Raw genomic sequence first — 26,529 nt, forward strand, 5'->3', positions numbered from 1 at the left:
ATTTCTCATGATTCAGTAAGATCACACATTTCTCATGGTTCAGTAAGATCAGACATTTCTCATGATTCAGTAAGATCACACATTTCTCATGATTCAGATAAGCACACATTTCTCATGTTTCAGTAAGATCACACATTTCTCATGATTCAGTAAGATCACACATTTCTCATGATTCAGATAGAGCACACATTTCTCATGATTCAGTAAGATCACACATTTCTCATGATTCAGATAGAGCACACATTTCTCATGATTCAGTAAGATCACACATTTCTCATGATTCAGTAAAAATACACATTTCTCATGATTCAGTAAGATCACACATTTCTCATGATTCAGTAAGATCACACATTTCTCATGATTCATTAAGATCACACATTTCTCATGATTCAGATATAGCACACATTTTCTCATGATTCAGTAAGATCACACATTTCTCATGATTCAGTAAGAGCACACATTTCTCATGATTCAGTAAGATCACACATTTCTCATGATTCAGTAAGATCACACATTTCTCATGATTCAGATAGAGAATCATGAGAAATTGTGTGATCTTACTGAATCATGAGAAATGTGTGATCTTACTGAATCATGAGAAATGTGTGCTCTATCTGAATCATGAGAAATGTGTGATCTTACTGAATCATGAGAAATGTGTGCTCTATCTGAATCATGAGAAATGTGTTGATCTTACTGAATCATGAGAAATGTGTGTCTCCATCTGAATCATGAGAAATGTGTGATCTTACTGAATCATGAGAAATGTGTGCTCTATCTGAATCATGAGAAATGTGTGCTCTATCTGAATCATGAGAAATGTGTGATCTTACTGAATCATGAGAAATGTGTGCTCTATCTGAATCATGAGAAATGTGTAAGATCACACATTTCTCATGATTCAGATAGAGCACACATTTCTCATGATTCAGTAAGATCACACATTTCTCATGATTCAGATAGAGCACACATTTCTCATGATTCAGTAAGATCACACATTTCTCATGATTCAGTAAGATCACACATTTCTCATGATTCAGATAGAGCACACATTTCTCATGATTCAGTAAGATCACACATTTCTCATGATTCAGATGGAGCACACATTTCTCATGATTCAGTAGATCACACATTTCTCATGATTCAGTTAAGATCACACATTTCTCATGATTCAGTAAGATCACACATTTCTCATGATTCAGATAGAGAATCATGAGAAATGTGTGATCTTACTGAATCATGAGAAATGTGTGATCTTACTGAATCATGAGAAATGTGTGCTCTATCTGAATCATGAGAAATGTGTGATCTTACACATTTCTCATGATTCAGATAGAGCACACATTTCTCATGATTCAGTAAGATCACACATTTCTCATGATTCAGATGGAGCACACATTTCTCATGATTCAGTAAGATCACACATTTCTCATGATTCAGTAAGATCACACATTTCTCATGATTCAGATAGAGCACACATTTCTCATGATTCAGATAGAGCACACAATTCTCATGATTCAGATAGAGCACACATTTCTCATGATTCAGATAGAGCACACATTTCTCATGATTCAGTAAGATCACACATTTCTCATGATTCAGTAAGATCACACATTTCTCATGATTCAGTAAGATCACACATTTCTCATGATTCAGATAGAGCACACATTTCTCATGATTCAGTAAGATCACACATTTCTCATGATTCAGTAAGATCAGACATTTCTCATGATTCAGTAAGATCACACATTTCTCATGATTCAGATAGAGCACACATTTCTCATGATTCAGTAAGATCACACATTTCTCATGATTCAGATAGAGCAAACATGTCTCATGATTCAGTAAGATCACACATTTCTCATTATTAAGTAAGATCAGACATTTCTCATGATTCAGTAAGATCACACATTTCTCATGATTCAGTAAGATCACACATTTCTCATGATTCAGTAAGATCAGATATTTCTCATGATTCAGTAAGATCACACATTTCTCATGATTCAGATAGAGCACACATTTCTAATGATTCAGTAAGATCACACATTTCTCATGATTCAGTAAGATCACACATTTCTCATGATTCAGTAAGATCACACATTTCTCATGATTGAGATAGAGCACACATTTTTCATGATTCAGTAAGATCACACATTTCTCATGATTCAGTAAGATCACACATTAATCATGATTCAGTAAGATCACACATTTCTCATGATTCAGTAAGATCACACATTTCTCATGATTCAGTAAGATCACACATTTCTCATGATTCAGATAGAGCACACATTTCTCATGATTCAGTAAGATCACACATTTCTCATGATTCAGTAAGATCACACATTTCTCATGATTCAGTAATATCAGACATTTCTCATGATTCAGTAAGATCAGACATTTCTCATGATTCAGATAGAGCACACATTTCTCATGATTCAGATAGAGCACACATTTCTCATGATTCAGTAAGATCACACATTTCTCATGATTCAGATAGAGCACACATTTCTCATGATTCAGTAAGATCACACATTTCTCATGATTCAGTAAGATCACACATTTCTCATGATTCAGTAAGATCACACATTTCTCATGATTCAGATAGAGCACACATTTCTCATGATTCAGATAGAGCACACATTTCTCATGATTCAGTAAGATCACACATTTCTCATGATTCAGTAAGATCACACATTTCTCATGATTCAGATAGAGCACACAATTCTCATGATTCAGATAGAGCACACATTTCTCATGATTCAGATAGAGCACACATTTCTCATGATTCAGTAAGATCACTTATTTCTCATGATTCAGATAGAGCACACATTTCTCATGAATCAGTAAGAGCACACATTTCTCATGATTCAGTAAGATCACACATTTCTCATGATTCAGTAAGATCACACATTTCTCATGATTCAGTAAGATCACACATTTATCATGATTCAGATAGAGCACACATTTCTCATGATTCAGATAGAGCACACATTTCTCATGATTCAGTAAGATCACACATTTCTCATGTTTCAGTAAGATCACACATTTCTCATGATTCAGTAAGATCACACATTTCTCATGACTCAGATAGAGCACACATTTCTCATGATTCAGTAAGATCACACATTTCTCATGATTCAGTAAGATCACACATTTCTCATGATTCAGTAAGATCACACATTTCTCATGATTCAGATAGAGCACACATTTCTCATGATTCAGTAAGATCACACATTTCTCATGATTCAGATAGAGCACACATTTCTCATGATTCAGTAAGATCACACATTTCTCATGATTTAGTAAGATCACACATTTCTCATTATTCAGTAAGATCACACATTTCTCATGATTCAGTAAGATCACACATTTCTCATGATTCAGTAAGATCACACATTTCTCATGATTCAGTAAGATCACACATTTCTCATGATTCATATAGAGCACACATTTCTCATGATTCAGTAAGATCACACATTTATCATGATTCATATAGAGCACACATTTCTCATGATTCAGTAAGATCACACATTTCTCATGATTCATACAGAGCACACATTTCTCATGATTCAGTAAGATCACACATTTCTCATGATTCAATAAGATCACACATTTCTCATGATTCAGATAGAGCACACATTTCTCATGATTCAATAAGATCACACATTTCTCATGATTCAGATGGAGCACACATTTCTCATGATTCAGTAAGATCACACATTTCTCATGATTCAGTAAGATCACACATTTCTCATGATTCAGATAGAGCACACATTTCTCATGATTCAGATAGAGCACACATTTCTCATGATTCAGATAGAGCACACATTTCTCATAATTCAGTAAGATCACACATTTCTCATGATTCAGTAAGATCACACATTTCTCATTATTCAGTAAGATCACACATTTCTCATGATTCAGTAAGATCACACATTTCTCATGATTCAGATAGAGCACACATTTCTCATGATTCAGATAGAGCACACATTTCTCATGATTCAGTAAGATCACACATTTCTCATGATTCAGATGGAGCACACATTTCTCATTATTCAGTAAAATCACACATTTCTCATGATTCAGTAAGATCACACATTTCTCATGATTCAGATAGAGCACACATTTCTCATGATTCAGATAGAGCACACATTTCTCATGATTCAGATAGAGCACACATTTCTCATGATTCAGTAAGATCACACATTTCTCATGATTCAGTAAGATCACACATTTCTCATTATTCAGTAAGATCACACATTTCTCATGATTCAGTAAGATCACACATTTCTCATGATTCAGTAAGATCACACATTTCTCATGATTCAGTAAGATCACACATTTCTCATTATTCAGTAAGATCACACATTTCTCATTATTCAGTAAGATCACACATTTCTCATGATTCAGTAAGATCACACATTTCTCATGATTCAGATAGAGCACGCATTTCTCATGATTTAGATAGAGCACACATTTTAAACAACTTTCCAAATCACTTTCATTATCACATTTGTTTCATTGTCTTGGTATCCATTGTTGAAGAAGCACACATCAGTTGAGCCAATGGCATGAGACATATATGAGCAGCCACCAATCAGCTGCTAGCTCCCAGAAGTGCATTGCTGGTTCGAAGTCTGCCTAGTTATGTTTTTCACCAAAGGATATTAATAGAAGGAAGAAAAATAGATAATATAAGTAAATTGGAAAGTTGTTTTAAATTGTATGCTCTTTTAAAGGGACACTAAACATCTCATGCACCTCCCTCTAATCATGGGAGCTGCCATTTTGGAACCTAAGTTATACTGCAGGTATCTGAAGGAGAGTTACTGCACATGTGCAAACACATCAGTACTGGAATGTGACTGGGTTGATATAAAATGAGCACAGTTACATTAACATATACTTGTTAGATCCTGTGGTCTATCCACAGATGTTAAAGATAGCTGGGTTCACAAATCAGCTAAGCTGATAATTCCATATGACCTCCATGAAATGATCATTCATAAGTGAAATTGATACATAATACTGTGGAATAAAAGACCAATTAGAGATACGTGTAACGCTTGATTATTTAAGTATGTATAGATATAGTTCAATTTTCCTAACATTACAAGCGTGACCTGCACACAATGTACAGTGTACAACTCGTGCTGTTAATATGCTTTGATAACGCTTACTGGTAATTAGCACCATCTGAAAATTTCAACTGTGTAACTGCATACCGGCAGATTTTTCTTAACAACAGTATAAGTTATAGTATGTACTCTGTCAGAGTCAGCCATCAATGTTGTTATTGCGGTCTATTGCTTGCCTGCACTATTTCTTGGGTTACAAAGTCATATCGTATGTCAGGTGAATTCAATATTATATAACTCTCAAAATGGAATATATTTGAATAAAATATTGGTCTGATTGAATAACCTGTTGTCTGTCACTTTTATTCTGAACCGCGTAAATAAAAAGCCGGTTCTTTAATTCTGTAACACTACTTGTGATAGAATATAGTTAAAATTTGTTACAAACAGAATTCTAAGTGAGAAACTTATATATACAATATGTCCGGTGGTTAGTAATTAAAGGGACACTGAACCCAAAAATTTTTTTTCGTGATTCAGATAGAGCAGCAATTTTAAACAACTTTCTAATTTACTCCTATTATCAATTTTTCTTCGTTCTCTTGCTTTCTTTATTTGAAAAAGAAGGCATTTAAGCTATTTTGGGTTCAGAACCATGGAAAGCACTTGTTTAAAACTCTTAACTACTGACTTTAAAATGCGGTACCAGTGTTGACAGGAGAGGGTCTACCGTTTACTTTTGGTCAGACTCGTAATACCGGCGCTATGCAAGTCCCATTGAAAATATAGGATACGCAATTGACGTAAGTGGATTTGCGGTATTTCCGAGTCTGGCCAAAAAAGTGAGCGGTACACCTGTACCTGCAAGACTCGTAATACCAGCGGGCGTTAAAAAGCAGCATTAGGACCTCTTAACGCTGCTTTTTAAGACTAACGCACAACTTGTAATCTAGCCGACAGTACTGTAATCAGAAAGGTAATATTTGTTGTTTTAAATAATTAATTGCATTTTAGAACACGAAAACCAAACCAAAGACACAGGTATAAAAAAATGTAACTCACAGATGGAAGAAATAGTAATTTTTGTTAATTTTTTTTTTTTTTTTTTTAATTATTAATTAAAAAGTTTGGATTTCAGAATAAGTTTGTGTTTTGGAATTCTGGATTTGGGGATTTGTACCTGTAGCTAATTTGGACACTAATTAATTAAATATGCTGATCAGTGATTGGTTGATTTGTTATTTGTATCACTCTGTTCTTCATTCCGTCACTAAGTACAACAGAGAGTTAAAATGGTGGTCCCTTTATTACCCTCCAGGCATTTTCAATAAACTCCACCACCACTAGAATTATATTAAGAAGTCAATCAGGCTTGATTCTGCAGAAGACACAGCTAGCTATAGTCCTTATTTTAGTAATATATTCAGTTTTATCTTATCATCATGGTCTGTGTATCCCTTTAATGACACATTCTCAACACATGCAATAAACCTAAACAATATATAAAGGAAAAACATCAGATCTACTATAGATCTCCTATATTCAGAAAAACTCAATGAACATCTATTTAGCAGACTCCCCAAGGCCAAATGCAACCATCTGTTAGTGCTCCTGTAATTTTCATTTTCGTCTTTCTTATCTTTTTCTCCTGGGCTGCAATGCACAGAGAAGCCTGGCTATATTATCTCATAGATTGAGTAGAAGATCATACAGAGGTTCCCTAATAGTTTATACTGCACTGGTCGCACGTACAGAGAGCTGAGAACATTGGGATTTTCATACTATCAGAGGGGAATCAAAATTCAGATTCAGCCAAGTTTTAAATCTAACACAGAACTTTATCTGCATGGTACTAATCTATATTTATTTTATATATCTTTGTAACATTCAGTCTAAAAAAAACCCATAATATATGTAGCGGTCTCAAAAAGTGGCATTTTGCACAAACTTTTCTAGGGCCTATAAGTGTATGTAAGATGTCAATAATTACTCTATAGATACCTGGCAGCATATAGAGAGCAGTAATTAACAATTAATAACTGCTTCCGATGTGTCTGACAGGAAGGGATTAATTGCTGTTCTCTGTTTATAGATCGGGGATAATCACAGCTTTCAGTTATGATATATAGATGGGATAAAATAGAGTAAAGACAAAATTATTTACACCTAGGACAGCATGAAACTTAAATATTGTTGTAACATTTTATTCAAATACCTGAAACTCAATTCACAGTAGTACAAGACACAAAAATGTGTCCACTTGGCTATTCAAACTTTGTGTATTTATAGACATTTGGGGGCATTTAGTACATGTTCAGATAGACAACACGTAGAAGGTCAACAAAACTTGACCTCACAACCATAATGATACAGTGGAAACGTGAGCTCTAAGCCAGATTTGGCCAACCTAATGTTGTCATTCAGAAAGCACAAAATGTGAGAAACGCGTTAGACTTTTTTTGTTAAAATGTTTTCTTCAAGTTTAAAAAAAAGTGGCTAGAAGTTTATACCAAGAGAGAGAAGCACTCAACCAGGGACAAATATTGGTTCAGTAGCTTGTTCTTTGTTAGGTCTTCATTTTTGTTTTATGTTTTTTGAGTAAAGTTCCTATGTGAATTTTGCTTGTCCAACATAAGGCTCCCATAAATACGGCTAGATTACGAGTTTTTGTCAGTAAGGCTGTGCGGTGCTAACGAGCCTTTTTTCTTATCGCTCACTTAAGACAACGCTGGTATGACGAGGTTTCTGCAAGCCGGATTTAGCCTCAGAAAAGTGAGCGTTGAGCAAACTTTAGCTCCACATCTCACCTCAATACCAGCGTTGCTTACGGTAGCGGTAAGCTGGCAAAACGTGCTCGTGCATTATTTCCCCATAGGAAACAATGGGGCTGAGCTGGCTGAGAACAGCCAATAGATTGGATTAGCCAACAGAATGCGAGCTCAATCCTATTGGCTGATTGGATCAGCCAATAGGATTGAACTACAATCCTATTGGCTGATTGCATCAGCCAATAGGATTTTTCCTACCTTAATTCTGATTGGCTGATAGGATTCTATCAGCCAATCAGAATTGAAGGGACGCCATCTTGGATGACGTCACTTAAAGGAACCTTCATTCTTCAGTCGCCGTCGGATGGAAGAGGATGCTCCGCATCGGATGTCTTCAAGATGGACCCGCTCCGCTCCGGATGGAAGAAGATAGAAGATGCCGCCTGGATGAAGACTTCTGCCATTCTGGATGTCCTCTTCTGGCCGGATTGGATGAAGACTTCTGCCCCTCTGGACATCCACTTGTGCCTGGCTGGGTGAAGACGGCTCAAGGTAGGGTGATCTTCAAGGGGTTAGTGTTAGGTTTTTTTTTAAGGGGGGATTGGGTGGGTTTTAGAGTAGGGTTGGGTGTGTTGTGGTGGGTTTTAATGTTGGGGGGGTATTGTATTTTTTTTTACAGGTAAAAGAGCTGATTACTTTGGGGCACTGCCCCGCAAAAGGCCCTTTTAAGGGCTATTTGTAATTTAGTATAGGGTAGGGAATTTTATTATTTTGGGGGGCTTTTTTATTTTATTAGGGGGATTAGATTAGATGTAATTAGTTTTAAAAAATTGTAATTCTTTTTTTATTTTTTGTAATTTAGTGGGGGGCGGGTTGTACTTTAGTTTATTTAATTTAATTGTATTTAATTGTAGTTAATTGTAGGTAATTTATTTAATTAATTTAATGATAGTGTAGTGTTAGGTGTAATTGTAATTTAGGTTAGGATTTATTTTACAGGTAAATTTGTACTTATTTTAACTAGGAAGTTATTAAATAGTTAATAACTATTTAATAACTATTGTACCTAGTTGAAATAAATACAAAGTTGCCTGTCAAATAAATATAAATCCTAAGCTAGATACAATGTAACTATTAGTTATATTGTAGCTAGCATAGGGTTTATTTTATCGGTAAGTATTTAGTTTTAAATAGGATTCATTTATTTAATAGTAGTAATTTTATTTCGTGTTATTTAAATTATATTTAAGTTAGGGGGGTTAGACTTTGGGTTAGACTTAGGTTTAGGGGTTAATAAATTTAATATAGTAGCAGCGACGTGGGGCGGCAGATTAGGGGTTAATAAATGTAGGTAGGTGTCAGCGATGTTAGGGACGGCAGATTAGGGGTTAATAAAATTTAACTAGTGTCTGCGAGGCGGGAGTGCGGCGGTTTAGGGGTTAATAAATTTATTAAAGTGGTGGCGATGTCCGGTCGTCAGATTAGGGGTTAAACATTTTAGTTAAGTGTTTCCGATGTGGGGGGGGGCCCTCGGTTTAGGGGTTAATAGGTAGTTTATGGGTGTTATTGTACTTTTTAGCACTTTAGTTAAGAGCTTTATGTTCCGGCGTTAGCCCATAAAACTCTTAACTACTGAGTCTTGCCAGGAGAGGGTGTACCGCTCACTTTTTCCAGCGATCGTAATACCGGCATTAGGAAAATCCCATTAAAAAGATAGGATACGCAATTGACGTAAGGGGATTTGCGGTATGCTAAAATCATGGAAAAAAAGTGACCGGTACACCTGTACCTGCCTGACTCGTAATACCAGCGGGCCTTAAATAGCAACATTGGGACCCCTCAATGCTGCTTTTTAAGGCTAACGCAAGACTCGTAATCTAGGTGATAGTGCTTTTCTCCTGGCTGGACTCATAGAGCTTTACAGGCGGTACATATACATGAGAAGTTACATATTACAAGGTTTGGGTATGTGGTGTGGGTCTTAAGGTGCAAGACCCCTCTCTTCTTTCCTGACCACAGACATCCAACATTTCCTTAGAGAAGAAAATACAACACCAAATAATACTTTTCTAGAATTCTTAGCACAAATTTCGACCTATTATCTTCTGTTTGCTCAGAATGTTCCATCTCTGACAGTTCTGTGGAGTAAAACGTGTCTATATAAATAATTCATAATACCCCCAACAATGTACCATTTTCCTGAACACGAAGTACAGCGTGTGCTTTCCTAATCAATCAGTGCTACTTTATTTTAATATAAGCTATTTAACTATGTTAAATTGTGTGTTCCTTATTTATCTAAAGTCTTCTAGTGAAGCAAATATAAACCTATGTATTAAAAATCTGATTAAATCCGAACAAAACAATATCACCATGTGGTTGCTCCTTGAAATCCACTATAATCTAGATGGCTTCACAGGGAACTACTTAAAGTCGTGAATGTGTTGATACTAATCTTAGAAAACACTAGAAGCAACAGGGATAGCAGGTATTTATATGTGAACTGAATGTTCCTTTTCTGAACATAATAGAGTTGATGGATATAAGGAATATAATAGGTACAAAATCCTAATAGTTCTGTGATGCATTACCCTGCACAGAACATACAGATTTATCAAAGGCCAACTATACAGCTGCCTGGGGCACCATAACCATAAGGTTGGTTGCCTGGCTGGTCACTTGATACAAACTGCAATCCACTTACATTTAAGGGGCCAGTGAACACCTTCTAATCACAAGACATTTCTGTTATGTTGCTATAGAAAAATATATCAGTCAAATCTTCATATTTGTAAAACAAATTAACATCCTTTTTACATTTGAAATTATTTTTCAATAGCCAAGTTCAACCCACCATTAATCTTATTTGCAGGAGCCAATCTGGGCTTCAGTCTGCAGACAACAGGGCTAGCTACAGCCATACCGTTGGTATGCAGTGCTTTGCTTTGCAGTTATCAGATAAAGCCAATTAGGGGCGGATATGTAGCAGAGTTAGACTTGAGAAGTCAGGAGGTACATTTTAAGTTCTGAGAATTGAAACTGCTCCATTTTCAAAACTCAATTACATGAAAAGGGGAAAAATAAACAATCAAAATAAATTGCACATTTGTTTATATTAGTATTTTATATAAAAAATCTCAAGGTGTTTACTAACTTTTTAAATTGCTATTAATACCTCTTGTTTCTTTGTTTATGTTATTGATAGGATATAAATACAAACAATGTTGAGGAAAATAATTAAACCTCAATTAAATATATAAAAAAAGTGTTTCTTGCATAGATACATACAATAGAATTACATAATCAACACATGCATAATAATAAGACAATGCAACAGTCTGAAATTCCAATGAGAAGCAGATTTTTTTTCTGACTCAATTCAAAGCTACTTTCCTTTTCCCTGCTCCTTGTGTCACGTGACAGCCATCAGTCAATCAAAAAATACATATACGCATACATATACATATGAACTCTTGCACATGCTCAGTAGGAGATGGGGTCTCAAATAAAAACATTATGTACAATAAAGTAAATCAGAACTTTTTTTTTTTTAAGTTGCATTCTCAATCCAAAAAGTCTGATTTTAACTTTAGTGTAATTCTCATTCTGCATTTCCTGGCTACTGACTTTTTTTGTGCATAAGTGCATTTCAATCCGAAATATAAGCATTTTTGTAATATACTTCTATTAGCAAAAGTGCTTCTAGTAAAAGTTATAATTGTTTTTAAGCGGCATATGTACATATGATATGAAGGCCCGTGCACCAGTATTCTAACAGTCAGGGGCCGATTTATCATCGGTTTGTCCGACATGATCCGCTCAGCACTGTCGGCATTTATCATTGCACAAGCAGTTCTTGTGAACTGCTTGTGCAATGCCGCCCGCTAGCAGGGGGTGTCAATCAACCCGATCGTATAGGATTGAGCAGATTGATGTCCGCAGCCTCACAGCAGGCGGACAAGTTATGGAACAGCGGTCTTTTGACCGCTGCTTCATTATTGCTGTTTCTGGCGAGCCTGAAGCAGGGCCGGACTGGCAATAAAAAGCAGCCCTGGAAAAATATGAAGACCAGCCCTATTTTCTGTTAAATTGGTAGATTGCACATGCCCCATTTTTCTCAAAGGGGATTACAGGGTTACTCCTTCCCCAATATTTTTACAGAATTAAATTATATTACTTTGTATTAAATAAAAATGTCAGATTAATGTTATATAGGCACCCTGCAACCCTATTGCATCCATTAATACCCCATTTAAATTGTAGGTTTCCAGCCCCAGTTGCTGCAGCCCACCGGGAAATCTCCTGGTATCCTGGTAGGCCAATCCAGCCCTGGCCTGAAGGCCCCCCAAGCCTCCTTTAGATAGCTGGCAGTGGTGTGTATTGCTTATGCTGACTCTCTGTGGTATTTAAATAATGGTGCACAGGCCTTCATAGGATATGTGAGTATGTTGCAGAAAAACAGTAATAATGTTTATTAGAAGCATTTGTGTAAATGGAAGTATAGTGCAAAAATGATTTAAATACACCCTTGCACATTTCATTTTGACCTTTCTATCCCTTTAATGTAAAAGTATTTGCCCATATTTAGCATTAATATGTTAAAGGGACAGTCAAGTCCAAAAAAAACTTTCATGATTCAAATAGGTAATGCAATTTTAAATTATTTTCCAATTTACTTTTATCACCAATTGTGCTTTGTTCTCTGGGTATTCTTAGTTGAAAGCTAAACCTAGGCGGTCATATGCTAATTTCTTAGACCTTGAAGGCCACCTCTAATCTAAAAGCATTTTGTCAGCTTTTCACTACTAGAGGGCATTAATTCATGTGTTTCACATAGATAACATTGAGCTCACGCACGTGAATTTACTGAGGAGTGAGCACTGATTGGCTAAAGTGCAAGTCTGTCAAATGAACTGAAAGCATGGGGCAGTCTGCAGAGGCTTAGATACAAGGTATTTACAGAGGTAAAATGTGTATTATTATTATTGTGATTTACTCATGTATTTATTAAAGTGATTTTGAATATAGTTCTTTTAAGTTTAGTAATTTTAGCTTCAGTTAATTCTAAAAGAAATGTAGTAACACTGGGAATTTTCCCTCAGTGATTAGATGATTAGAAAATCACGCTTTATTATTAAACATTATTCCAGTTGTCACCAAGGAGATTTAGAACTATTAATGAGTTATAGTTCATTGTTTATCATGTATTTTTCATTATTAATATTCATATGTAAAAAGTTGATATTTCCTAGCGGCTAGATTTATAGTTTTGTCGGTAAAGACCCGGGTAGCTAACGCCGGCTTTTTTCTGGCCGCAACATAAAAATAACTCTGGTATTGAGAGTCCACAGAATCGCTGCGTTAGGCTCCAAAAAAGGAGCGTAGAGCATTTTTAACGCCACTCCAACTCTCGATACCAGAGTTGCTTACGGACGCGGCCAGCCTCAAAAACGTGCTCGAGCACGATTCCCCCATAGGAAACAATGGGGCTGTTTGAGCTGAAAAAAACCTAACACCTGCAAAAAAGCCGCGTTCAGCTCCTAACGCAGCCCCATTGTTTTCTATGCGTAAACACTTCCTAAGTCTGCACCTAACACCCTAACATGTACCCCGAGTCTAAACACCCCTAACCTTACACTTATTAACCCCTAATCTGCCGCCCCCGCTATCGCTGACACCTGCATATTATTTTTAACCCCTAATCTGCCGCTCCGTAAACCGCCGCTACTTACATTATCCTTATGTACCCCTAATCTGCTGCCCCTAACACCGCCGACCCCTGTATTATATTTATTAACCCCTAATCTGCCTCCCACAACGTCGCCTCCACCTGCCTACACTTATTAACCCCTAATCTGCAGAGCGGACCGCACCGCTACTATAATAAAGTTATTAACCCCTAATCCGCCTCACTAACCCTATAATAAATAGTATTAACCCTAATCTGCCCTCCCTAACATCGCTGACACCTAACTTCAAACATTAACCCCTAATCTGCCGACCGGAGCTCACCGCTATCCTAATAAATGTATTAACCCCTAAAGCTAAGTCTAACCCTAACACTAACACCCCCCTAACTTAAATATAATTTTAATCTAACGAAATAAATTAACTCTTATTAAATAAATTATTCCTATTTAAAGCTAAATACTTACCTGTAAAATAAACCCTAATATAGCTACAATATAAATTATAATTACATTGTAGCTATTTTAGGATTAATATTTATTTTACAGGCAACTTTGTAATTATTTTAACCAGGTACAATAGCTATTAAATAGTTAAGAACTATTTAATAGTTACCTAGTTAAAATAATTACAAAATTACCTGTAAAATAAATCCTAACCTAAGTTACAATTAAACCTAACACTATACTATCATTAAATTAATTAAATAAAATACCTACAATTACCTACAATTAAACCTAACACTACACTATCAATACATTAATTAAATACAATATCTACAAATAACTACAATGAAATAAACTAACTAAAGTACAAAAAATAAAAAAGAACTAAGTTACAAAAAATAAAAACATATTTACAAACATAAGAAAAATATTACAACAATTTTAAACTAATTACACCTACTCTAAGCCTCCTAATAAAATAACAAAGCCCCCCAAAATAAAAAATGCCCTACCCTATTCTAAATTACTAAAGTTAAAAGCTCTTTTACCTTACCAGCCCTGAACAGGGCCCTTTGCGGGGCATGCCCCAAGAAGTTCAGCTCTTTTGCCTGTAAAAAAAAACATAGAATACCCCCCCAACATTACAACCCACCACCCACATACCCCTAATCTAACCCAAACCCCCCTTAAATAAACCTAACACTAAGCCCCTGAAGATCTTCCTACCTTGTCTTCACCATACCAGGTTCACCGATCGGTCCAGAAGAGCTCCTCCGATGTCCTGATCCAAGCCCAAGCGGGGGGCTGAAGATGTCCATAATCCGGTAGAAATCTTCATCCAAGCGGGGCAGAAGAGGTCTTCCATCCGATTGAAGTCTTCATCCAAGCGGGGCAGAAGAGGTCTTCCATCCGATTGAAGTCTTCATCCAGGCGGCATCTTCTATCGACATCCATCTGGAGCGGAGCAGCAGCATCCTGAAGACCTCCGACGCGGAACATCCATCCTGGCCGACGACTGAACGACGAATGACGGTTCCTTTAAATGACGTCATCCAAGATGGCGTCCCTCGAATTCCGATTGGCTGATAGGATTCTATCAGCCAATCGGAATTAAGGTAGGAATATTCTGATTCGCTGATGGAATCAGCCAATCAGAACCAAGTTCAATCCGATTGGCTGATCCGATCAGCCAATCAGATTGAGCTTGCATTCTATTGGCTGATCGGAACAGCCAATAGAATGCAAGCTCAATCTGATTGGCTGATTGGATCAGCCAATCGGATTGAGCTTGATTCTGATTGGCTGATTCCATCAGCCAATCAGAATATTCCTACCTTAATTCCGATTGGCTAATAGAATCCTATCAGCCAATCGGAATTCGAGGGACGCCATCTTGGATGATGTCATTTAAAGGAACCGTCATTCGTCGTTCAGTCGTCGGCCAGGATGAATGTTCCGCGTCGGAGGTCTTCAGGATGCTGCCGCTCCGCTCCAGATGGATGTCGATAGAAGATGCCGCCTGGATGAAGACTTCAATCGGATGGAAGACCTCTTCTGCCCCGCTTGGATGAAGACTTCAATCGGATGGAAGACCTCTTCTGCCCCGCTTGGATGAAGACTTCTACCGGATCATCTTCAGCCCCCCGCTTGGGCTTGGATCAGGACATCGGAGGAGCTCTTCTGGACCGATCGGTGAACCTGGTATGGTGAAGACAAGGTAGGCAGATCTTCAGGGGCTTAGTGTTAGGTTTATTTAAGGGGGGTTTGGGTTAGATTAGGGGTATGTGGGTGGTGGGTTGTAATGTTGGGGGGGGGTATTGTATGTTTTTTTTTACAGGCAAAAGAGCTGAACTTCTTGGGGCATGCCCCGCAAAGGGCCCTGTTCAGGGCTGGTAAGGTAAAAGAGCTTTTAACTTTAGTAATTTAGAATAGGGTAGGGCATTTTTTATTTTGGGGGGCTTTGTTATTTTATTAGGGGGCTTAGAGTAGGTGTAATTAGTTTAAAATTGTTGTAATATTTTTCTTATGTTTGTAAATATTTTTTTATTTTTTGTAACTTAGTTCTTTTTTATTTTTTGTACTTTAGTTAGTTTATTTCATTGTAGTTATTTGTAGATATTGTATTTAATTAATGTATTGATAGTGTAGTGTTAGGTTTAATTGTAGGTAATTGTAGGTATTTTATTTAATTAATTTAATGATAGTATAGTGTTAGGTTTAATTGTAACTTAGGTTAGGATTTATTTTACAGGTAATTTTGTAATTATTTTAACTAGGTAACTATTAAATAGTTCTTAACTATTTAATAGCTATTGTACCTGGTAAATAATTACAAAGTTGCCTGTAAAATAAATATTAATCCTAAAATAGCTACAATGTAATTATAATTTATATTGTAGCTATATTAGGGTTTATTTTACAGGTAAGTATTTAGCTTTAAATAGGAATAATTTATTTAATAAGAGTTAATTAATTTCGTTAGATTAAAATTATATTTAACTTAGGGGGGTGTTAGTGTTAGGGTTAGACTTAGCCTTAGGGGTTAATACATTTATTAGAATAGCGGTGAGCTCCGGTCAGCAGATTAGGGGTTAATAATTGAAGTTAGGTGTCGGCGATGTTAGGGAGGGCAGATTAGGGGTTAATACTATTTATTATAGGGTTAGTGAGGCGGATTAGGGGTTAATAACTTTATTATAGTAGCGGTGCGGTCCGCTCGGCAGATTAGGGGTTAATAAGTGTAGGCAGGTGGAGGTGACGTTGTGGGAGGCAGATTAGGGGGGACATAGGTAGTTTATGGGTGTTAGTGTACTTTAGAGTACAGTAGTTAAGAGCATTATGAACCGGCGTTAGCCCAGAAAGCTCTTAACTACTGACTTTTTTCTGCGGCTGGAGTTTTGTCGTTAGATTTCTAACGCTCACTTCAGACACGACTCTAAATACCGGAGTTAGAAAGATCCCATTGAAAAGATAGGATACGCAAATGACGTAAGGGGATCTGCGGTATGGAAAAGTCGCGGCTGAAAAGTGAGCGTTAGACCCTTTTTTGAGTGACTCCAAATACCCGAGTTAGCCTAAAACCAGCGTTAGGAGCCTCTAACGCTGGTTTTCACGGCTAACGCCAAACTCCAAATCTAGGCCTAGGTTACTAAAACTTATTTTTGTTACACAAAGTCAATAGTCCTAACTGATTAGTTCTATGCTGTGAATATTGCATGAAATTGTCATCTAATGAAGTTACATTATTGTTTTTATCTACTGAGATTTTGAGAAAGGTTTTAAATAAGCAAATTGTTAGATGTTGGACAAACTATGAATACGGCATATTCCCGAAATGTGTCAGCTGTTTCTTGCTGTGTATCTTTTATCATGTTTTGATATTGGCTCCTTTTGCCTTTTAAATAGATGAAATAAAGTTTAACTTTTATCTGTATACGTTGTGCGGCTCTCCCCCTTCGTGAAACACAATAAACAGAGGTGCACTCAATCTATGAGACTAATGGGGAGGAAATAAAATACTACAAAATGTCCCAAGTGGTAGAAGCAATGTTCAGGCAGCACTCCAATCAACAATGAGTAGAAATTCACAGTCCTGGAAGACAAAAGCAGAGTCGCCTTTTGGTGCAGCACAACAAAATTATAATATTATACAGTGGAGGCTCCTCCATTTGTGCACTGTCACACGTGAACCCCCAGGGGGCAGAGGAGGGAGAAAAAAAATGAGCCAAAAATAAAAAATAAAAAATGAGAAAAAAAAAAATATTAAAAATGTTATATATATTTTTTATTTATATTATTTTATATTATTAATAATTTATTATTTCCCCCAAGTTGTGTGCTGTCCTGCTGTCTGTGTCACTATGCAGCATGGCATGCTATGTATGCAGTATTAAATTACAATTAACAACGATACAGGCAGGAGCAGGCAGGAGCTAGGACCGGGTGGACTACTCAGTGTGCTGACGTCCGTGACGTCACACCACACCACCACGGCGCTCGTAGCACTGCCTGCTGCTGCCTGAGAGGCTGAGTCATAGTATTGACTCCAGTCTCCACTCCCCAATCGCAATTGCGGTAAGGAGCCCTATATGCCTGGACAGTGATCTCAATGTATTCACTGTGCAGGCATAGCTCCTCCCCAGCCTCATGCCTATAGAGGCATAATCGCACAGGCTGAACAGTGTGACTGGGTTCAGCCTGTGCTCTGTCTCCTCCCCCAGCCTCTGTGATACGCTGGAACTCTGCATGTGATGGCCCCCACAAGGCTACTCCCCCTTACCTCCTGAAGTGTTTTTGGGCCGTTCAGACAGACTCAGAGCAGGGAAGCTAACTGTCCTGTACAGGGCCGTTTTTAAGTGAGGCATGGGCTTTCAGCATGGAGGAGACAGCCAACAAGTATGTAAGTTTATTACTTTGAAAAATGCTCCTTTTTTTTTGCTGCTTGTTTTAGTGCTTCTTTGAGTTCTTTCCCTACTGCATGGTCATATAACACAGTATCAGTCAGTCTCATGTGTCTCCAGCAAACATTTCCTGCTTTTGTCTGTAGATCACTGTTATCATGAAAGAGTGGGGAAAGGGGAGAAGTGTGAGGTAGTGGTTAGTTTAACTGGAACTTACTGCATTCAATTTATATAAAAGCTAAAAGGTCAGATAAAATTAAAATGTGCTCCCTTCTAAAGAAAAAAATATATATATAAATTTAAATTGTGTGTATGTATTTTATATGTGTATGTGTAGTGTATGTATGTATATGTCTGTGTGTGCATATATGTATATGTGTGTGCATTTATTTTATGTATATATGTGTATGTGTATGTACTGTATGTGTATGTATGTATATGCCTGTGTGTGCATGTATGTATTTGTGTGTGTAACAGTGTATATGTATTTGTGTGTATGTATATGTGTGTGTGCATGTGTATATGTATGTGTGTGTGTGTATATATATATATATATTATATGTGTGCATATATATATACTGTGTATGTGTATATAAATATATATATATATATATATATATATACTGTGTATGTGTGTATATATATATATATATATATATATATATATATTAAAATGGGCGGAGCCATCTGAGGGGGCGGGGCTAGTGCTCCCCCATCTTCAAAAGTCACCAGCCGCCACTGATATTATAATGTTCTACTACAAAGGCAAACTCACAATTGAGATGGCACATGTAGTGCTATCATGGAAGGTCGAGACTTCTGAGCTGCTCCGTTGACTTACTCCCATCCATGGGATCGCCTCACTGCTCCAGGAACACATCAGCAGTTACGTCACCAAATGCAGGCGGTATCTCAACAGCCAATCCGCTTGAAGTGAAGTACTTCTATGAGCTGAGCAGGGAACCTAACTATCAGGATTCGCACAATAATAAGCCCAATGCTTGCAAAGATACCCATCACTATTACGACGCTAGCCTAATCACTGAAGGGTGATCAATAGAAAGCTCAAACCAGAGCGAGGTATAAAGATAAAACCTTTATTAAAACAGATGACATCATTAGTGATCCTAACAACGCGTTTCTTGGCAGACACTCAGTTTCAACAGGCTGATAAATAATATACAACCTTGCTCTGATAAATATTTACAAGGGTTAATCTGAGCAAAGCAAAGAAACACACCTTTGAATCACCCACACCATTAATTACATCTCAGTAATATTGTGTACAAAGTAACCAGATAACTAACACCTCATCGCCAGAATAAAAAACACAGACCAATGGATGTAGCCAAAGAAATCAGAAGCTGAAGATAAAGGGACACTAAACTCAATTTTTTTTTCTTTATTGATTCAGATAGAGCAGCAATTTTAAGCAACTTTCTAGATGACATCCTAAAACATTTAATGTAAAAATGGCTTAATGTAGCTTAATGAGTAAAAAAGTGGCCAAATGTTAATCAATTGCTGCAAAATTTTGCACAACCCAAGATTTCCACTATCCAAGCCTATCCTAGAAGTTTCATGAATTTGGTTTCCCACAAGACAAATGAGTGACATTAAGCTTGTTTTTTGGGGAGCTTAATGTGGCTTAACGTACAAAATTGAACTTAGATGTTAACCAATTTCCCCCAAACTTCCCACAATACATTAATCTATCTATTCAAACATAGTCTGAAAATGTCAGGACATTTGATAAAACATAACAAAAGTTATTCGCATTTAACTATTTTTTTTACAATCCTAAAACATTTAGGGGCCTATCTATCAAGCTCCGAAAGGACCTGTCGGATCAGGTCCGCCAGACTTTGTTAAATACAGGCCTTAATGTGAGCAGCTTAATGTAAAAAGAGCTTAATGTACAAAAATTCACCTAAACATCAATCAATTGCCTTGAAACTTGGCACAAACTCAGTTTGTCACTTTCCAAACCTATCCTAGAAGTTTCATGGTATTTGGTTTCCCACAAGGCAGATAACTAACACCTCATTGCCAGAATAAAAAACACAGACCAATGGATGTAGCCAAAGAAATCAGAAGCTGAAGATAAAGGGACACTAAACTCAATTTTTTTTTCTTTATTGATTCAGATAGAGCAGCAATTTTAAGCAACTTTCTAGATGACATCCTAAAACATTTAATGTAAAAATGGCTTAATGTAGCTTAACCCCTTAATGACCGCAGCACTTTTCCATTTTCTGTCCGTTTGGGACCAAGGCTATTTTTACATTTTTGCAGTGTTTGTGTTTAGCTGTAATTTTCCTCTTACTCATTTACTGTACCCACACATATTATATACCGTTTTTCTCGCCATTAAATGGACTTTCTAAAGATACCATTATTTTCATCATATCTTATAATTTACTATAAAAAAAATTATAAAATATGAGGAAAAATTGAAAAAAAATACACTTTTTCTATCTTTGACCCCCAAAATCTGTTACATATCTACAACCACCAAAAAACACCTATGCTAAATAGTTTCTAAATTTTGTCCTGAGTTTAGAAATACCCAATGTTTACATGTTCTTTACTTTTTTTGCAAGTTATAGGGCCATAAATACAAGTAGCACTTTGCTATTTCCAAACCCCTTTTTTTCAAAATTAGCGCTAGTTACATTAGAACCCTGATATCTTTCAGGAATCTCTGAATATCCATTGACATGTATATATTTTTTTTTAGTAGACAACCCAAAGTATTGATCTAGGCCCATTTTGGTATATTTCATGCCACCATTTCACCGCCAAATGCGTTAAAACAAAAAAAATTGTTCACTTTTTCACAATTTTTTTCACAAACTTTAGGTTTCTCACTGAAATTATTTACAAACAGCTTGTGCAATTATGGCATAAATGGTTGTAAATTCTTCTCTGGGATCCCCTTTGTTCAGAAATAGCAGACTTATATGGCTTTGGTGTTGCTTTTTGGTAATTAGAATGCCACTAAATGCCACTGCGCACCACACGTGTATTATGCCCAGCAGTGAAGGGGTTAATTAGGGAGCATGTAGGGAGCTTTTTGGGGTAATTTTAGCTTTAGTGTAGTGTAGTAGACAACCCCAAGTATTGATCTAGGCCCATTTTGGTATATTTCATGCCACCATTTCACCGCCAAATGCGATCAAATTAAAAAAAACGTTAAATTTTTCACAATTTTAGGTTTCTCATTGAAATCATTTACAAACAGCTTGTGCAGTTATGGCACAAATGGTTGTAAATGCTTCTCTGGGATCCCCTTTGTTCAGAAATAGCAGACATATATGGCTTTGGCGTTGCTTTTTGGTATTTAGAAGGCCGCTAAATGCCGCTGCGCATCACACGTGTATTATGGCTAGCAGTGAAGGGGTTAATTAGGTAGCTTGTAGGGAGCTTGCAGGGTTAATATCACATTTAGTGTAGAGCTCAGCCTCCCACCTGAAACATCAGACCCCCTGATCCCTCCCAAACAGCTCTCTTCCCTCCCCCACTCCACAATTGTCCCCGCCATCTTAAGTACTGGCAGAAAGTCTGCCAGTACTAAAATAAAAGCTATGTTTTTTTTTTTTTTTTTTTTTTTTAAAGCATATTTACATATGCTGCTGTGTACTATCCCCCCCTTAGCCCCCAACCTCACTGATCCCCCCCAAACAGCTCTATAACCCTCCCACTCTAACTTAATCTGCGCCATTTTGGGTACTGGCAGCTGTCTGCCAGTACCCAGTTTAGCAGAAAAAAATGTTTTTTTTTTAGTTTTTATTAAATTTTTCTGCAGTGTAGCTTCCCCCCACACAAAACCAACCCCCCACCCCTCCATGATCTCTTTTTGTGCTTTTGCACAAACAAGATTTGGCCATTTGTTACCAAAAAATTTTTCCATAGTGTAGCGGTTCCCACCCGCTCCCGCCCCGTGCACGCGCCCGCCCGCCACCCTCCGTGCACGCGCGCGCGCCCGTGCGCGCCCCCTAACGGCCCGCACCCGATCCCGCCCCCCTTGACGACACAGGGAACACCGATGGCCGCCCACCCGCCTCCCAAGTTGGCTCCCACCCACCAACGATACCGGCCATCGATGTCCGGTGCAGAGAGGGCCACAGAGTGGCTCTCTCTGCATCGGATGGCCGTGTAAGGTTATTGCAGGATGCCTCCATATCGAGGCATCACTGCAATAACCGGAAAGCAGCTGGAAGCGAGCAAGATCGCTTCCAGCTGCTTTCCACACCGAGGACGTGCAGGGTACGTCCTCAGGCATTAACTGCCTTTTTTTTGAGGACGTACCCTGCACGTCCTCGGTCATTAAGGGGTTAATGAGTAAAAAAGTGGCCAAATGTTAATCAATTGCTGCAAAATTTTGCACAACCCAAGATTTCCACTATCCAAGCCTATCCTAGAAGTTTCATGGATTTTGGTTTCCCACAAGACAAATGAGTGACATTAAGCTTGTTTTTTTGGGGAGCTTAATGTGGCTTAACGTACAAAATTGAACTTAGATCTTAACCAATTTCCCCAAAACTTCTCACAATACATTAATCTATCTATTCAAATATATTCTGAAAATTTCAGGACATTTGATAAAACATACCAAAAGTTATTCGCATTTAACATTTTTTTACAATCCTAAAACATTTCATTTGAGCATCTTAATATAAAAAGAGCTTAATGTACCAAAATTCACCTAAACATCGATCAATTGCCTTGAAACTTGGCACAAACTCAGTTTGTCACTTTCCAAATATATCCTAGAAGTTTCATGGTATTTGGTTTCCCACAAGGCAAATGAGTGACATTAAGCTTGTTTTTTGGGGAGCTTAATGTGGTTTAATGAGTAAAAAAGTGGCCAAGTGTTAATCAATTGCTGCATAATTTTGCACAACCTAAGATTTCCACTATCCAAGCCTATCCTAGAAGCTTCATGGATTTTGGTTTCCCACAAGGCAAATGAGTGACATTAAGCTTGTTTTTTGGGGAGCTTAATGTGGCTTAAGGTACAAAATTGAACTTAGATGTTAACCAATTTCCCCCAAACTTACCAAAATACATTAATCTATCTATTCAAACATATTCTGAAAATTTCAGGACATTTGATAAAACATACCAAAAGTTATTCGCATTTAACAATTTTTTTACAATCCTAAAACATTTTATATGAGCAGCTTAATGTAAAAAGAGCTTAATGTACCAAAATTCACCTAAACATCAATCAATTGCCTTGAAACTTGGCACAGACCAAGATTTCCACTATCCAAGCCTATCCTAGAAGTTTCATGGATTTTGGTTTTCCACAAGACAAATGAGTGACATTAAGCTTGTTTTTTGGGGAGCTTAATGTGGCTTAACGTACAAAATTGAACTTATATGTTAACCAATTTCCTCCAAACTTACCACAATACATTAATCTATCTATTCAAACATATTCTGAAAATTTCAGGACATTTGATAAAACATACCAAAAGGTATTCACATTTAACTATTTTTTTACAATCCTAAAACATATAGAGGCATATTTAAGAAATGTCTTGCGGACCTGATCCGACAGTGCGGGTCAGGTCCGCAAGATATCGCTGAATGTGGAGAACAATATGCTCTCCGCATTTAACATTGCACCAGCAGCTCACAAGAGCTGCTTGTGCAACGCCACCCCCTGCAGACTCACGGCCAATCGGCCACCAGCAGGGAGGTGTCAATCAACCCGATCGTACTCGATCAGGTTGAATTGTTGCGATTCCTGTCCGCCTGCACAGAGCAGACGGACAGGGTTATGGAGCAGCGGTCTTTGTGACCGCTGCTTCATAACTGCTGTTTCTGGCGAGTCTGAAGACTCGCCAGAAACACGGGCCGTCAAGCTCCTTTCGGAGCTTAATAGATAGGCCCCTTAATGTGAGCAGCTTAATGTAAAAAGAGCTTAATGTACCAAAATTCACCTAAACATCAATCAATTGCCTTGAAACTTGGCACAAGCTCAGTTTGTCAATTTCCAAACCTATCCTAGAAGTTTCATGGATTTTGGTTTCCCACAAGGCAAATGAGTGACATTAAGCTTGTTTTTTGGGGAGCTTAATGTGGCTTAACGTACAAAATTGAACTTAGATGTTAACCAATTTCCCCCAAACTTACCACAATACATTAATCTATCTATTCAAACATATTCTGAAAATTTTAGGACATTTGATAAAACATACCAAAAGTTATTCACATTTAACTATTTTTTTACAATCCTAAAACATTTTATATGAGCAGCTTAATGTAAAAAGAGCTTAATGTACCAAAATTCACCTCAACATCGATCAATTGCCTTGAAACTTGGCACAAACTCAGTTTTTAAATTTCCAAACCTATCCTAGAAGTTAAGAACATAAAAATGTTACTTAGATGTTAACCAATTTCCCCCAAACGTCCCACAATACATTAATCTATCTATTCAAACATATTCTAAAATTCTCAGGACATTTGATAAAACATACCAAAAGTTATTTACATTTAACAGTTTTTTTACAGTGGGGGCTTATTTATCAAAGCGTCAATCTCGGTGCATTCGCAGGCGTCAATATGCTCGCCAGACATATATATATATATATATATATATATATATATGTGTGTGTGTGTGTGTTATGTCAGAAATCTTTTGCAAACATATTTACATGCCCCTAAATTCTTTTTTTTGTTCTAAACAATGTTGTCTTTCATGTCTCTGTGTTTATTTATACCAAAATATGTATATAGTGTAAATGTATTATTATTCTGAGCAGGAATAATTATGAATATAACATGTCATCAGGGTATTATATGCATTTATTTACAATCAATGGATATTTTAAGAGCTGGACCAGTTTTCTCTCTGTACCTGTGTAACCCCTCCAGATTGCAATCTAGTTTTAAAAACCACCCCTACACGGGTGTTATAAAATCGGCTGGCATATAAAATGATATTTCTTAATGAAAATGAAATTCAAGAGAAGGAAGAAATACACTAAAAATAGCATGACAGTAAAGAGGTGATTTTAATTTCTGCTGTATCTTAATCATGGCAGTTTAATGTTAGGTGGGCTATCCCTTTGAGCTATCAGCTTAAGATTATATTGAATCAAACATCATTCAAATTTTAAAATCATTGTCTAAAATATTACATTGTGTGTCCTTATGTCAGCATCAATGTTTATCTTTAATACTAATTTCACATATACATACTTTCAAAGTATAATACACAATGTAACAGATAGCACTTACAAGTTCTGATGGGTGATCAATGACACAAGTATCAAGCAATTTTATTCGTTAGTGATACTATACAATGTATATTTAAATTTGATTGGCTGATGTCATAAATCATGTGATTATGCATATCCCAATCAAAAGTGGTGGAAAAATTCACTAGTGTGTGGGTTGTCTAGGAGAATTGCATCATATTTGGTGCGAAAAGTGTTGCATCAAATTTGGTGCAAAGTGGTGAGTGGGACTTGTATTACATGCCTTAAACATGGTGCATATAGATTTATCCAAAAAACAAAAAAATAAAAAAAGGAAGTTAGCTATATTATGTTATGTATTTATTTTATTTGTATCTCTATATCTACTAGTGCACCAAGTTTGGAGCAATAATATTGTCCTCTTGCTTTGTAATAATAGACAAAGATGTAACATAATCCATAAGTAGTAATGTATTTAATTTTTATCCAACACTATAAGAGAAGAAAAACAAGCCTCAATCTAATATTAGGCCTTTAAAAAGACAGGGAATACAGCACTCTTTATATTTATATAAAGCACATATTTATTGTTACACAGTTCCAATTTCAGAACTGAAACAAATCAAGCAAATATTGGTAAAGCTGAACAAATATACATATATATATATATATACAAACTAACGCCTAGATTTAGAGTTTTGCGTTAGAAGTGGTGCGTTAGCTACGCATGCTTTTTTCCCCCCGCACCTTTTAAATACCGCTGGTATTTAGAGTTCTCTGAAGGGCTGCGTTAGGCTCCAAAAAGGGAGCGTAGAGCATAATTTACCGCCACTTCAACTCTAAATACCAGCGGTGCTTACGGACGTGGCCAGCTTCAAAAACAGGCTCATGCACGATTCCCCCATAGGAAACAATGGAGCATTTTGAGCTGA

This window comes from Bombina bombina, chromosome 2 (genome assembly GCF_027579735.1).
Source record: "Bombina bombina isolate aBomBom1 chromosome 2, aBomBom1.pri, whole genome shotgun sequence".
Lineage (NCBI taxonomy): Eukaryota > Metazoa > Chordata > Amphibia > Anura > Bombinatoridae > Bombina > Bombina bombina.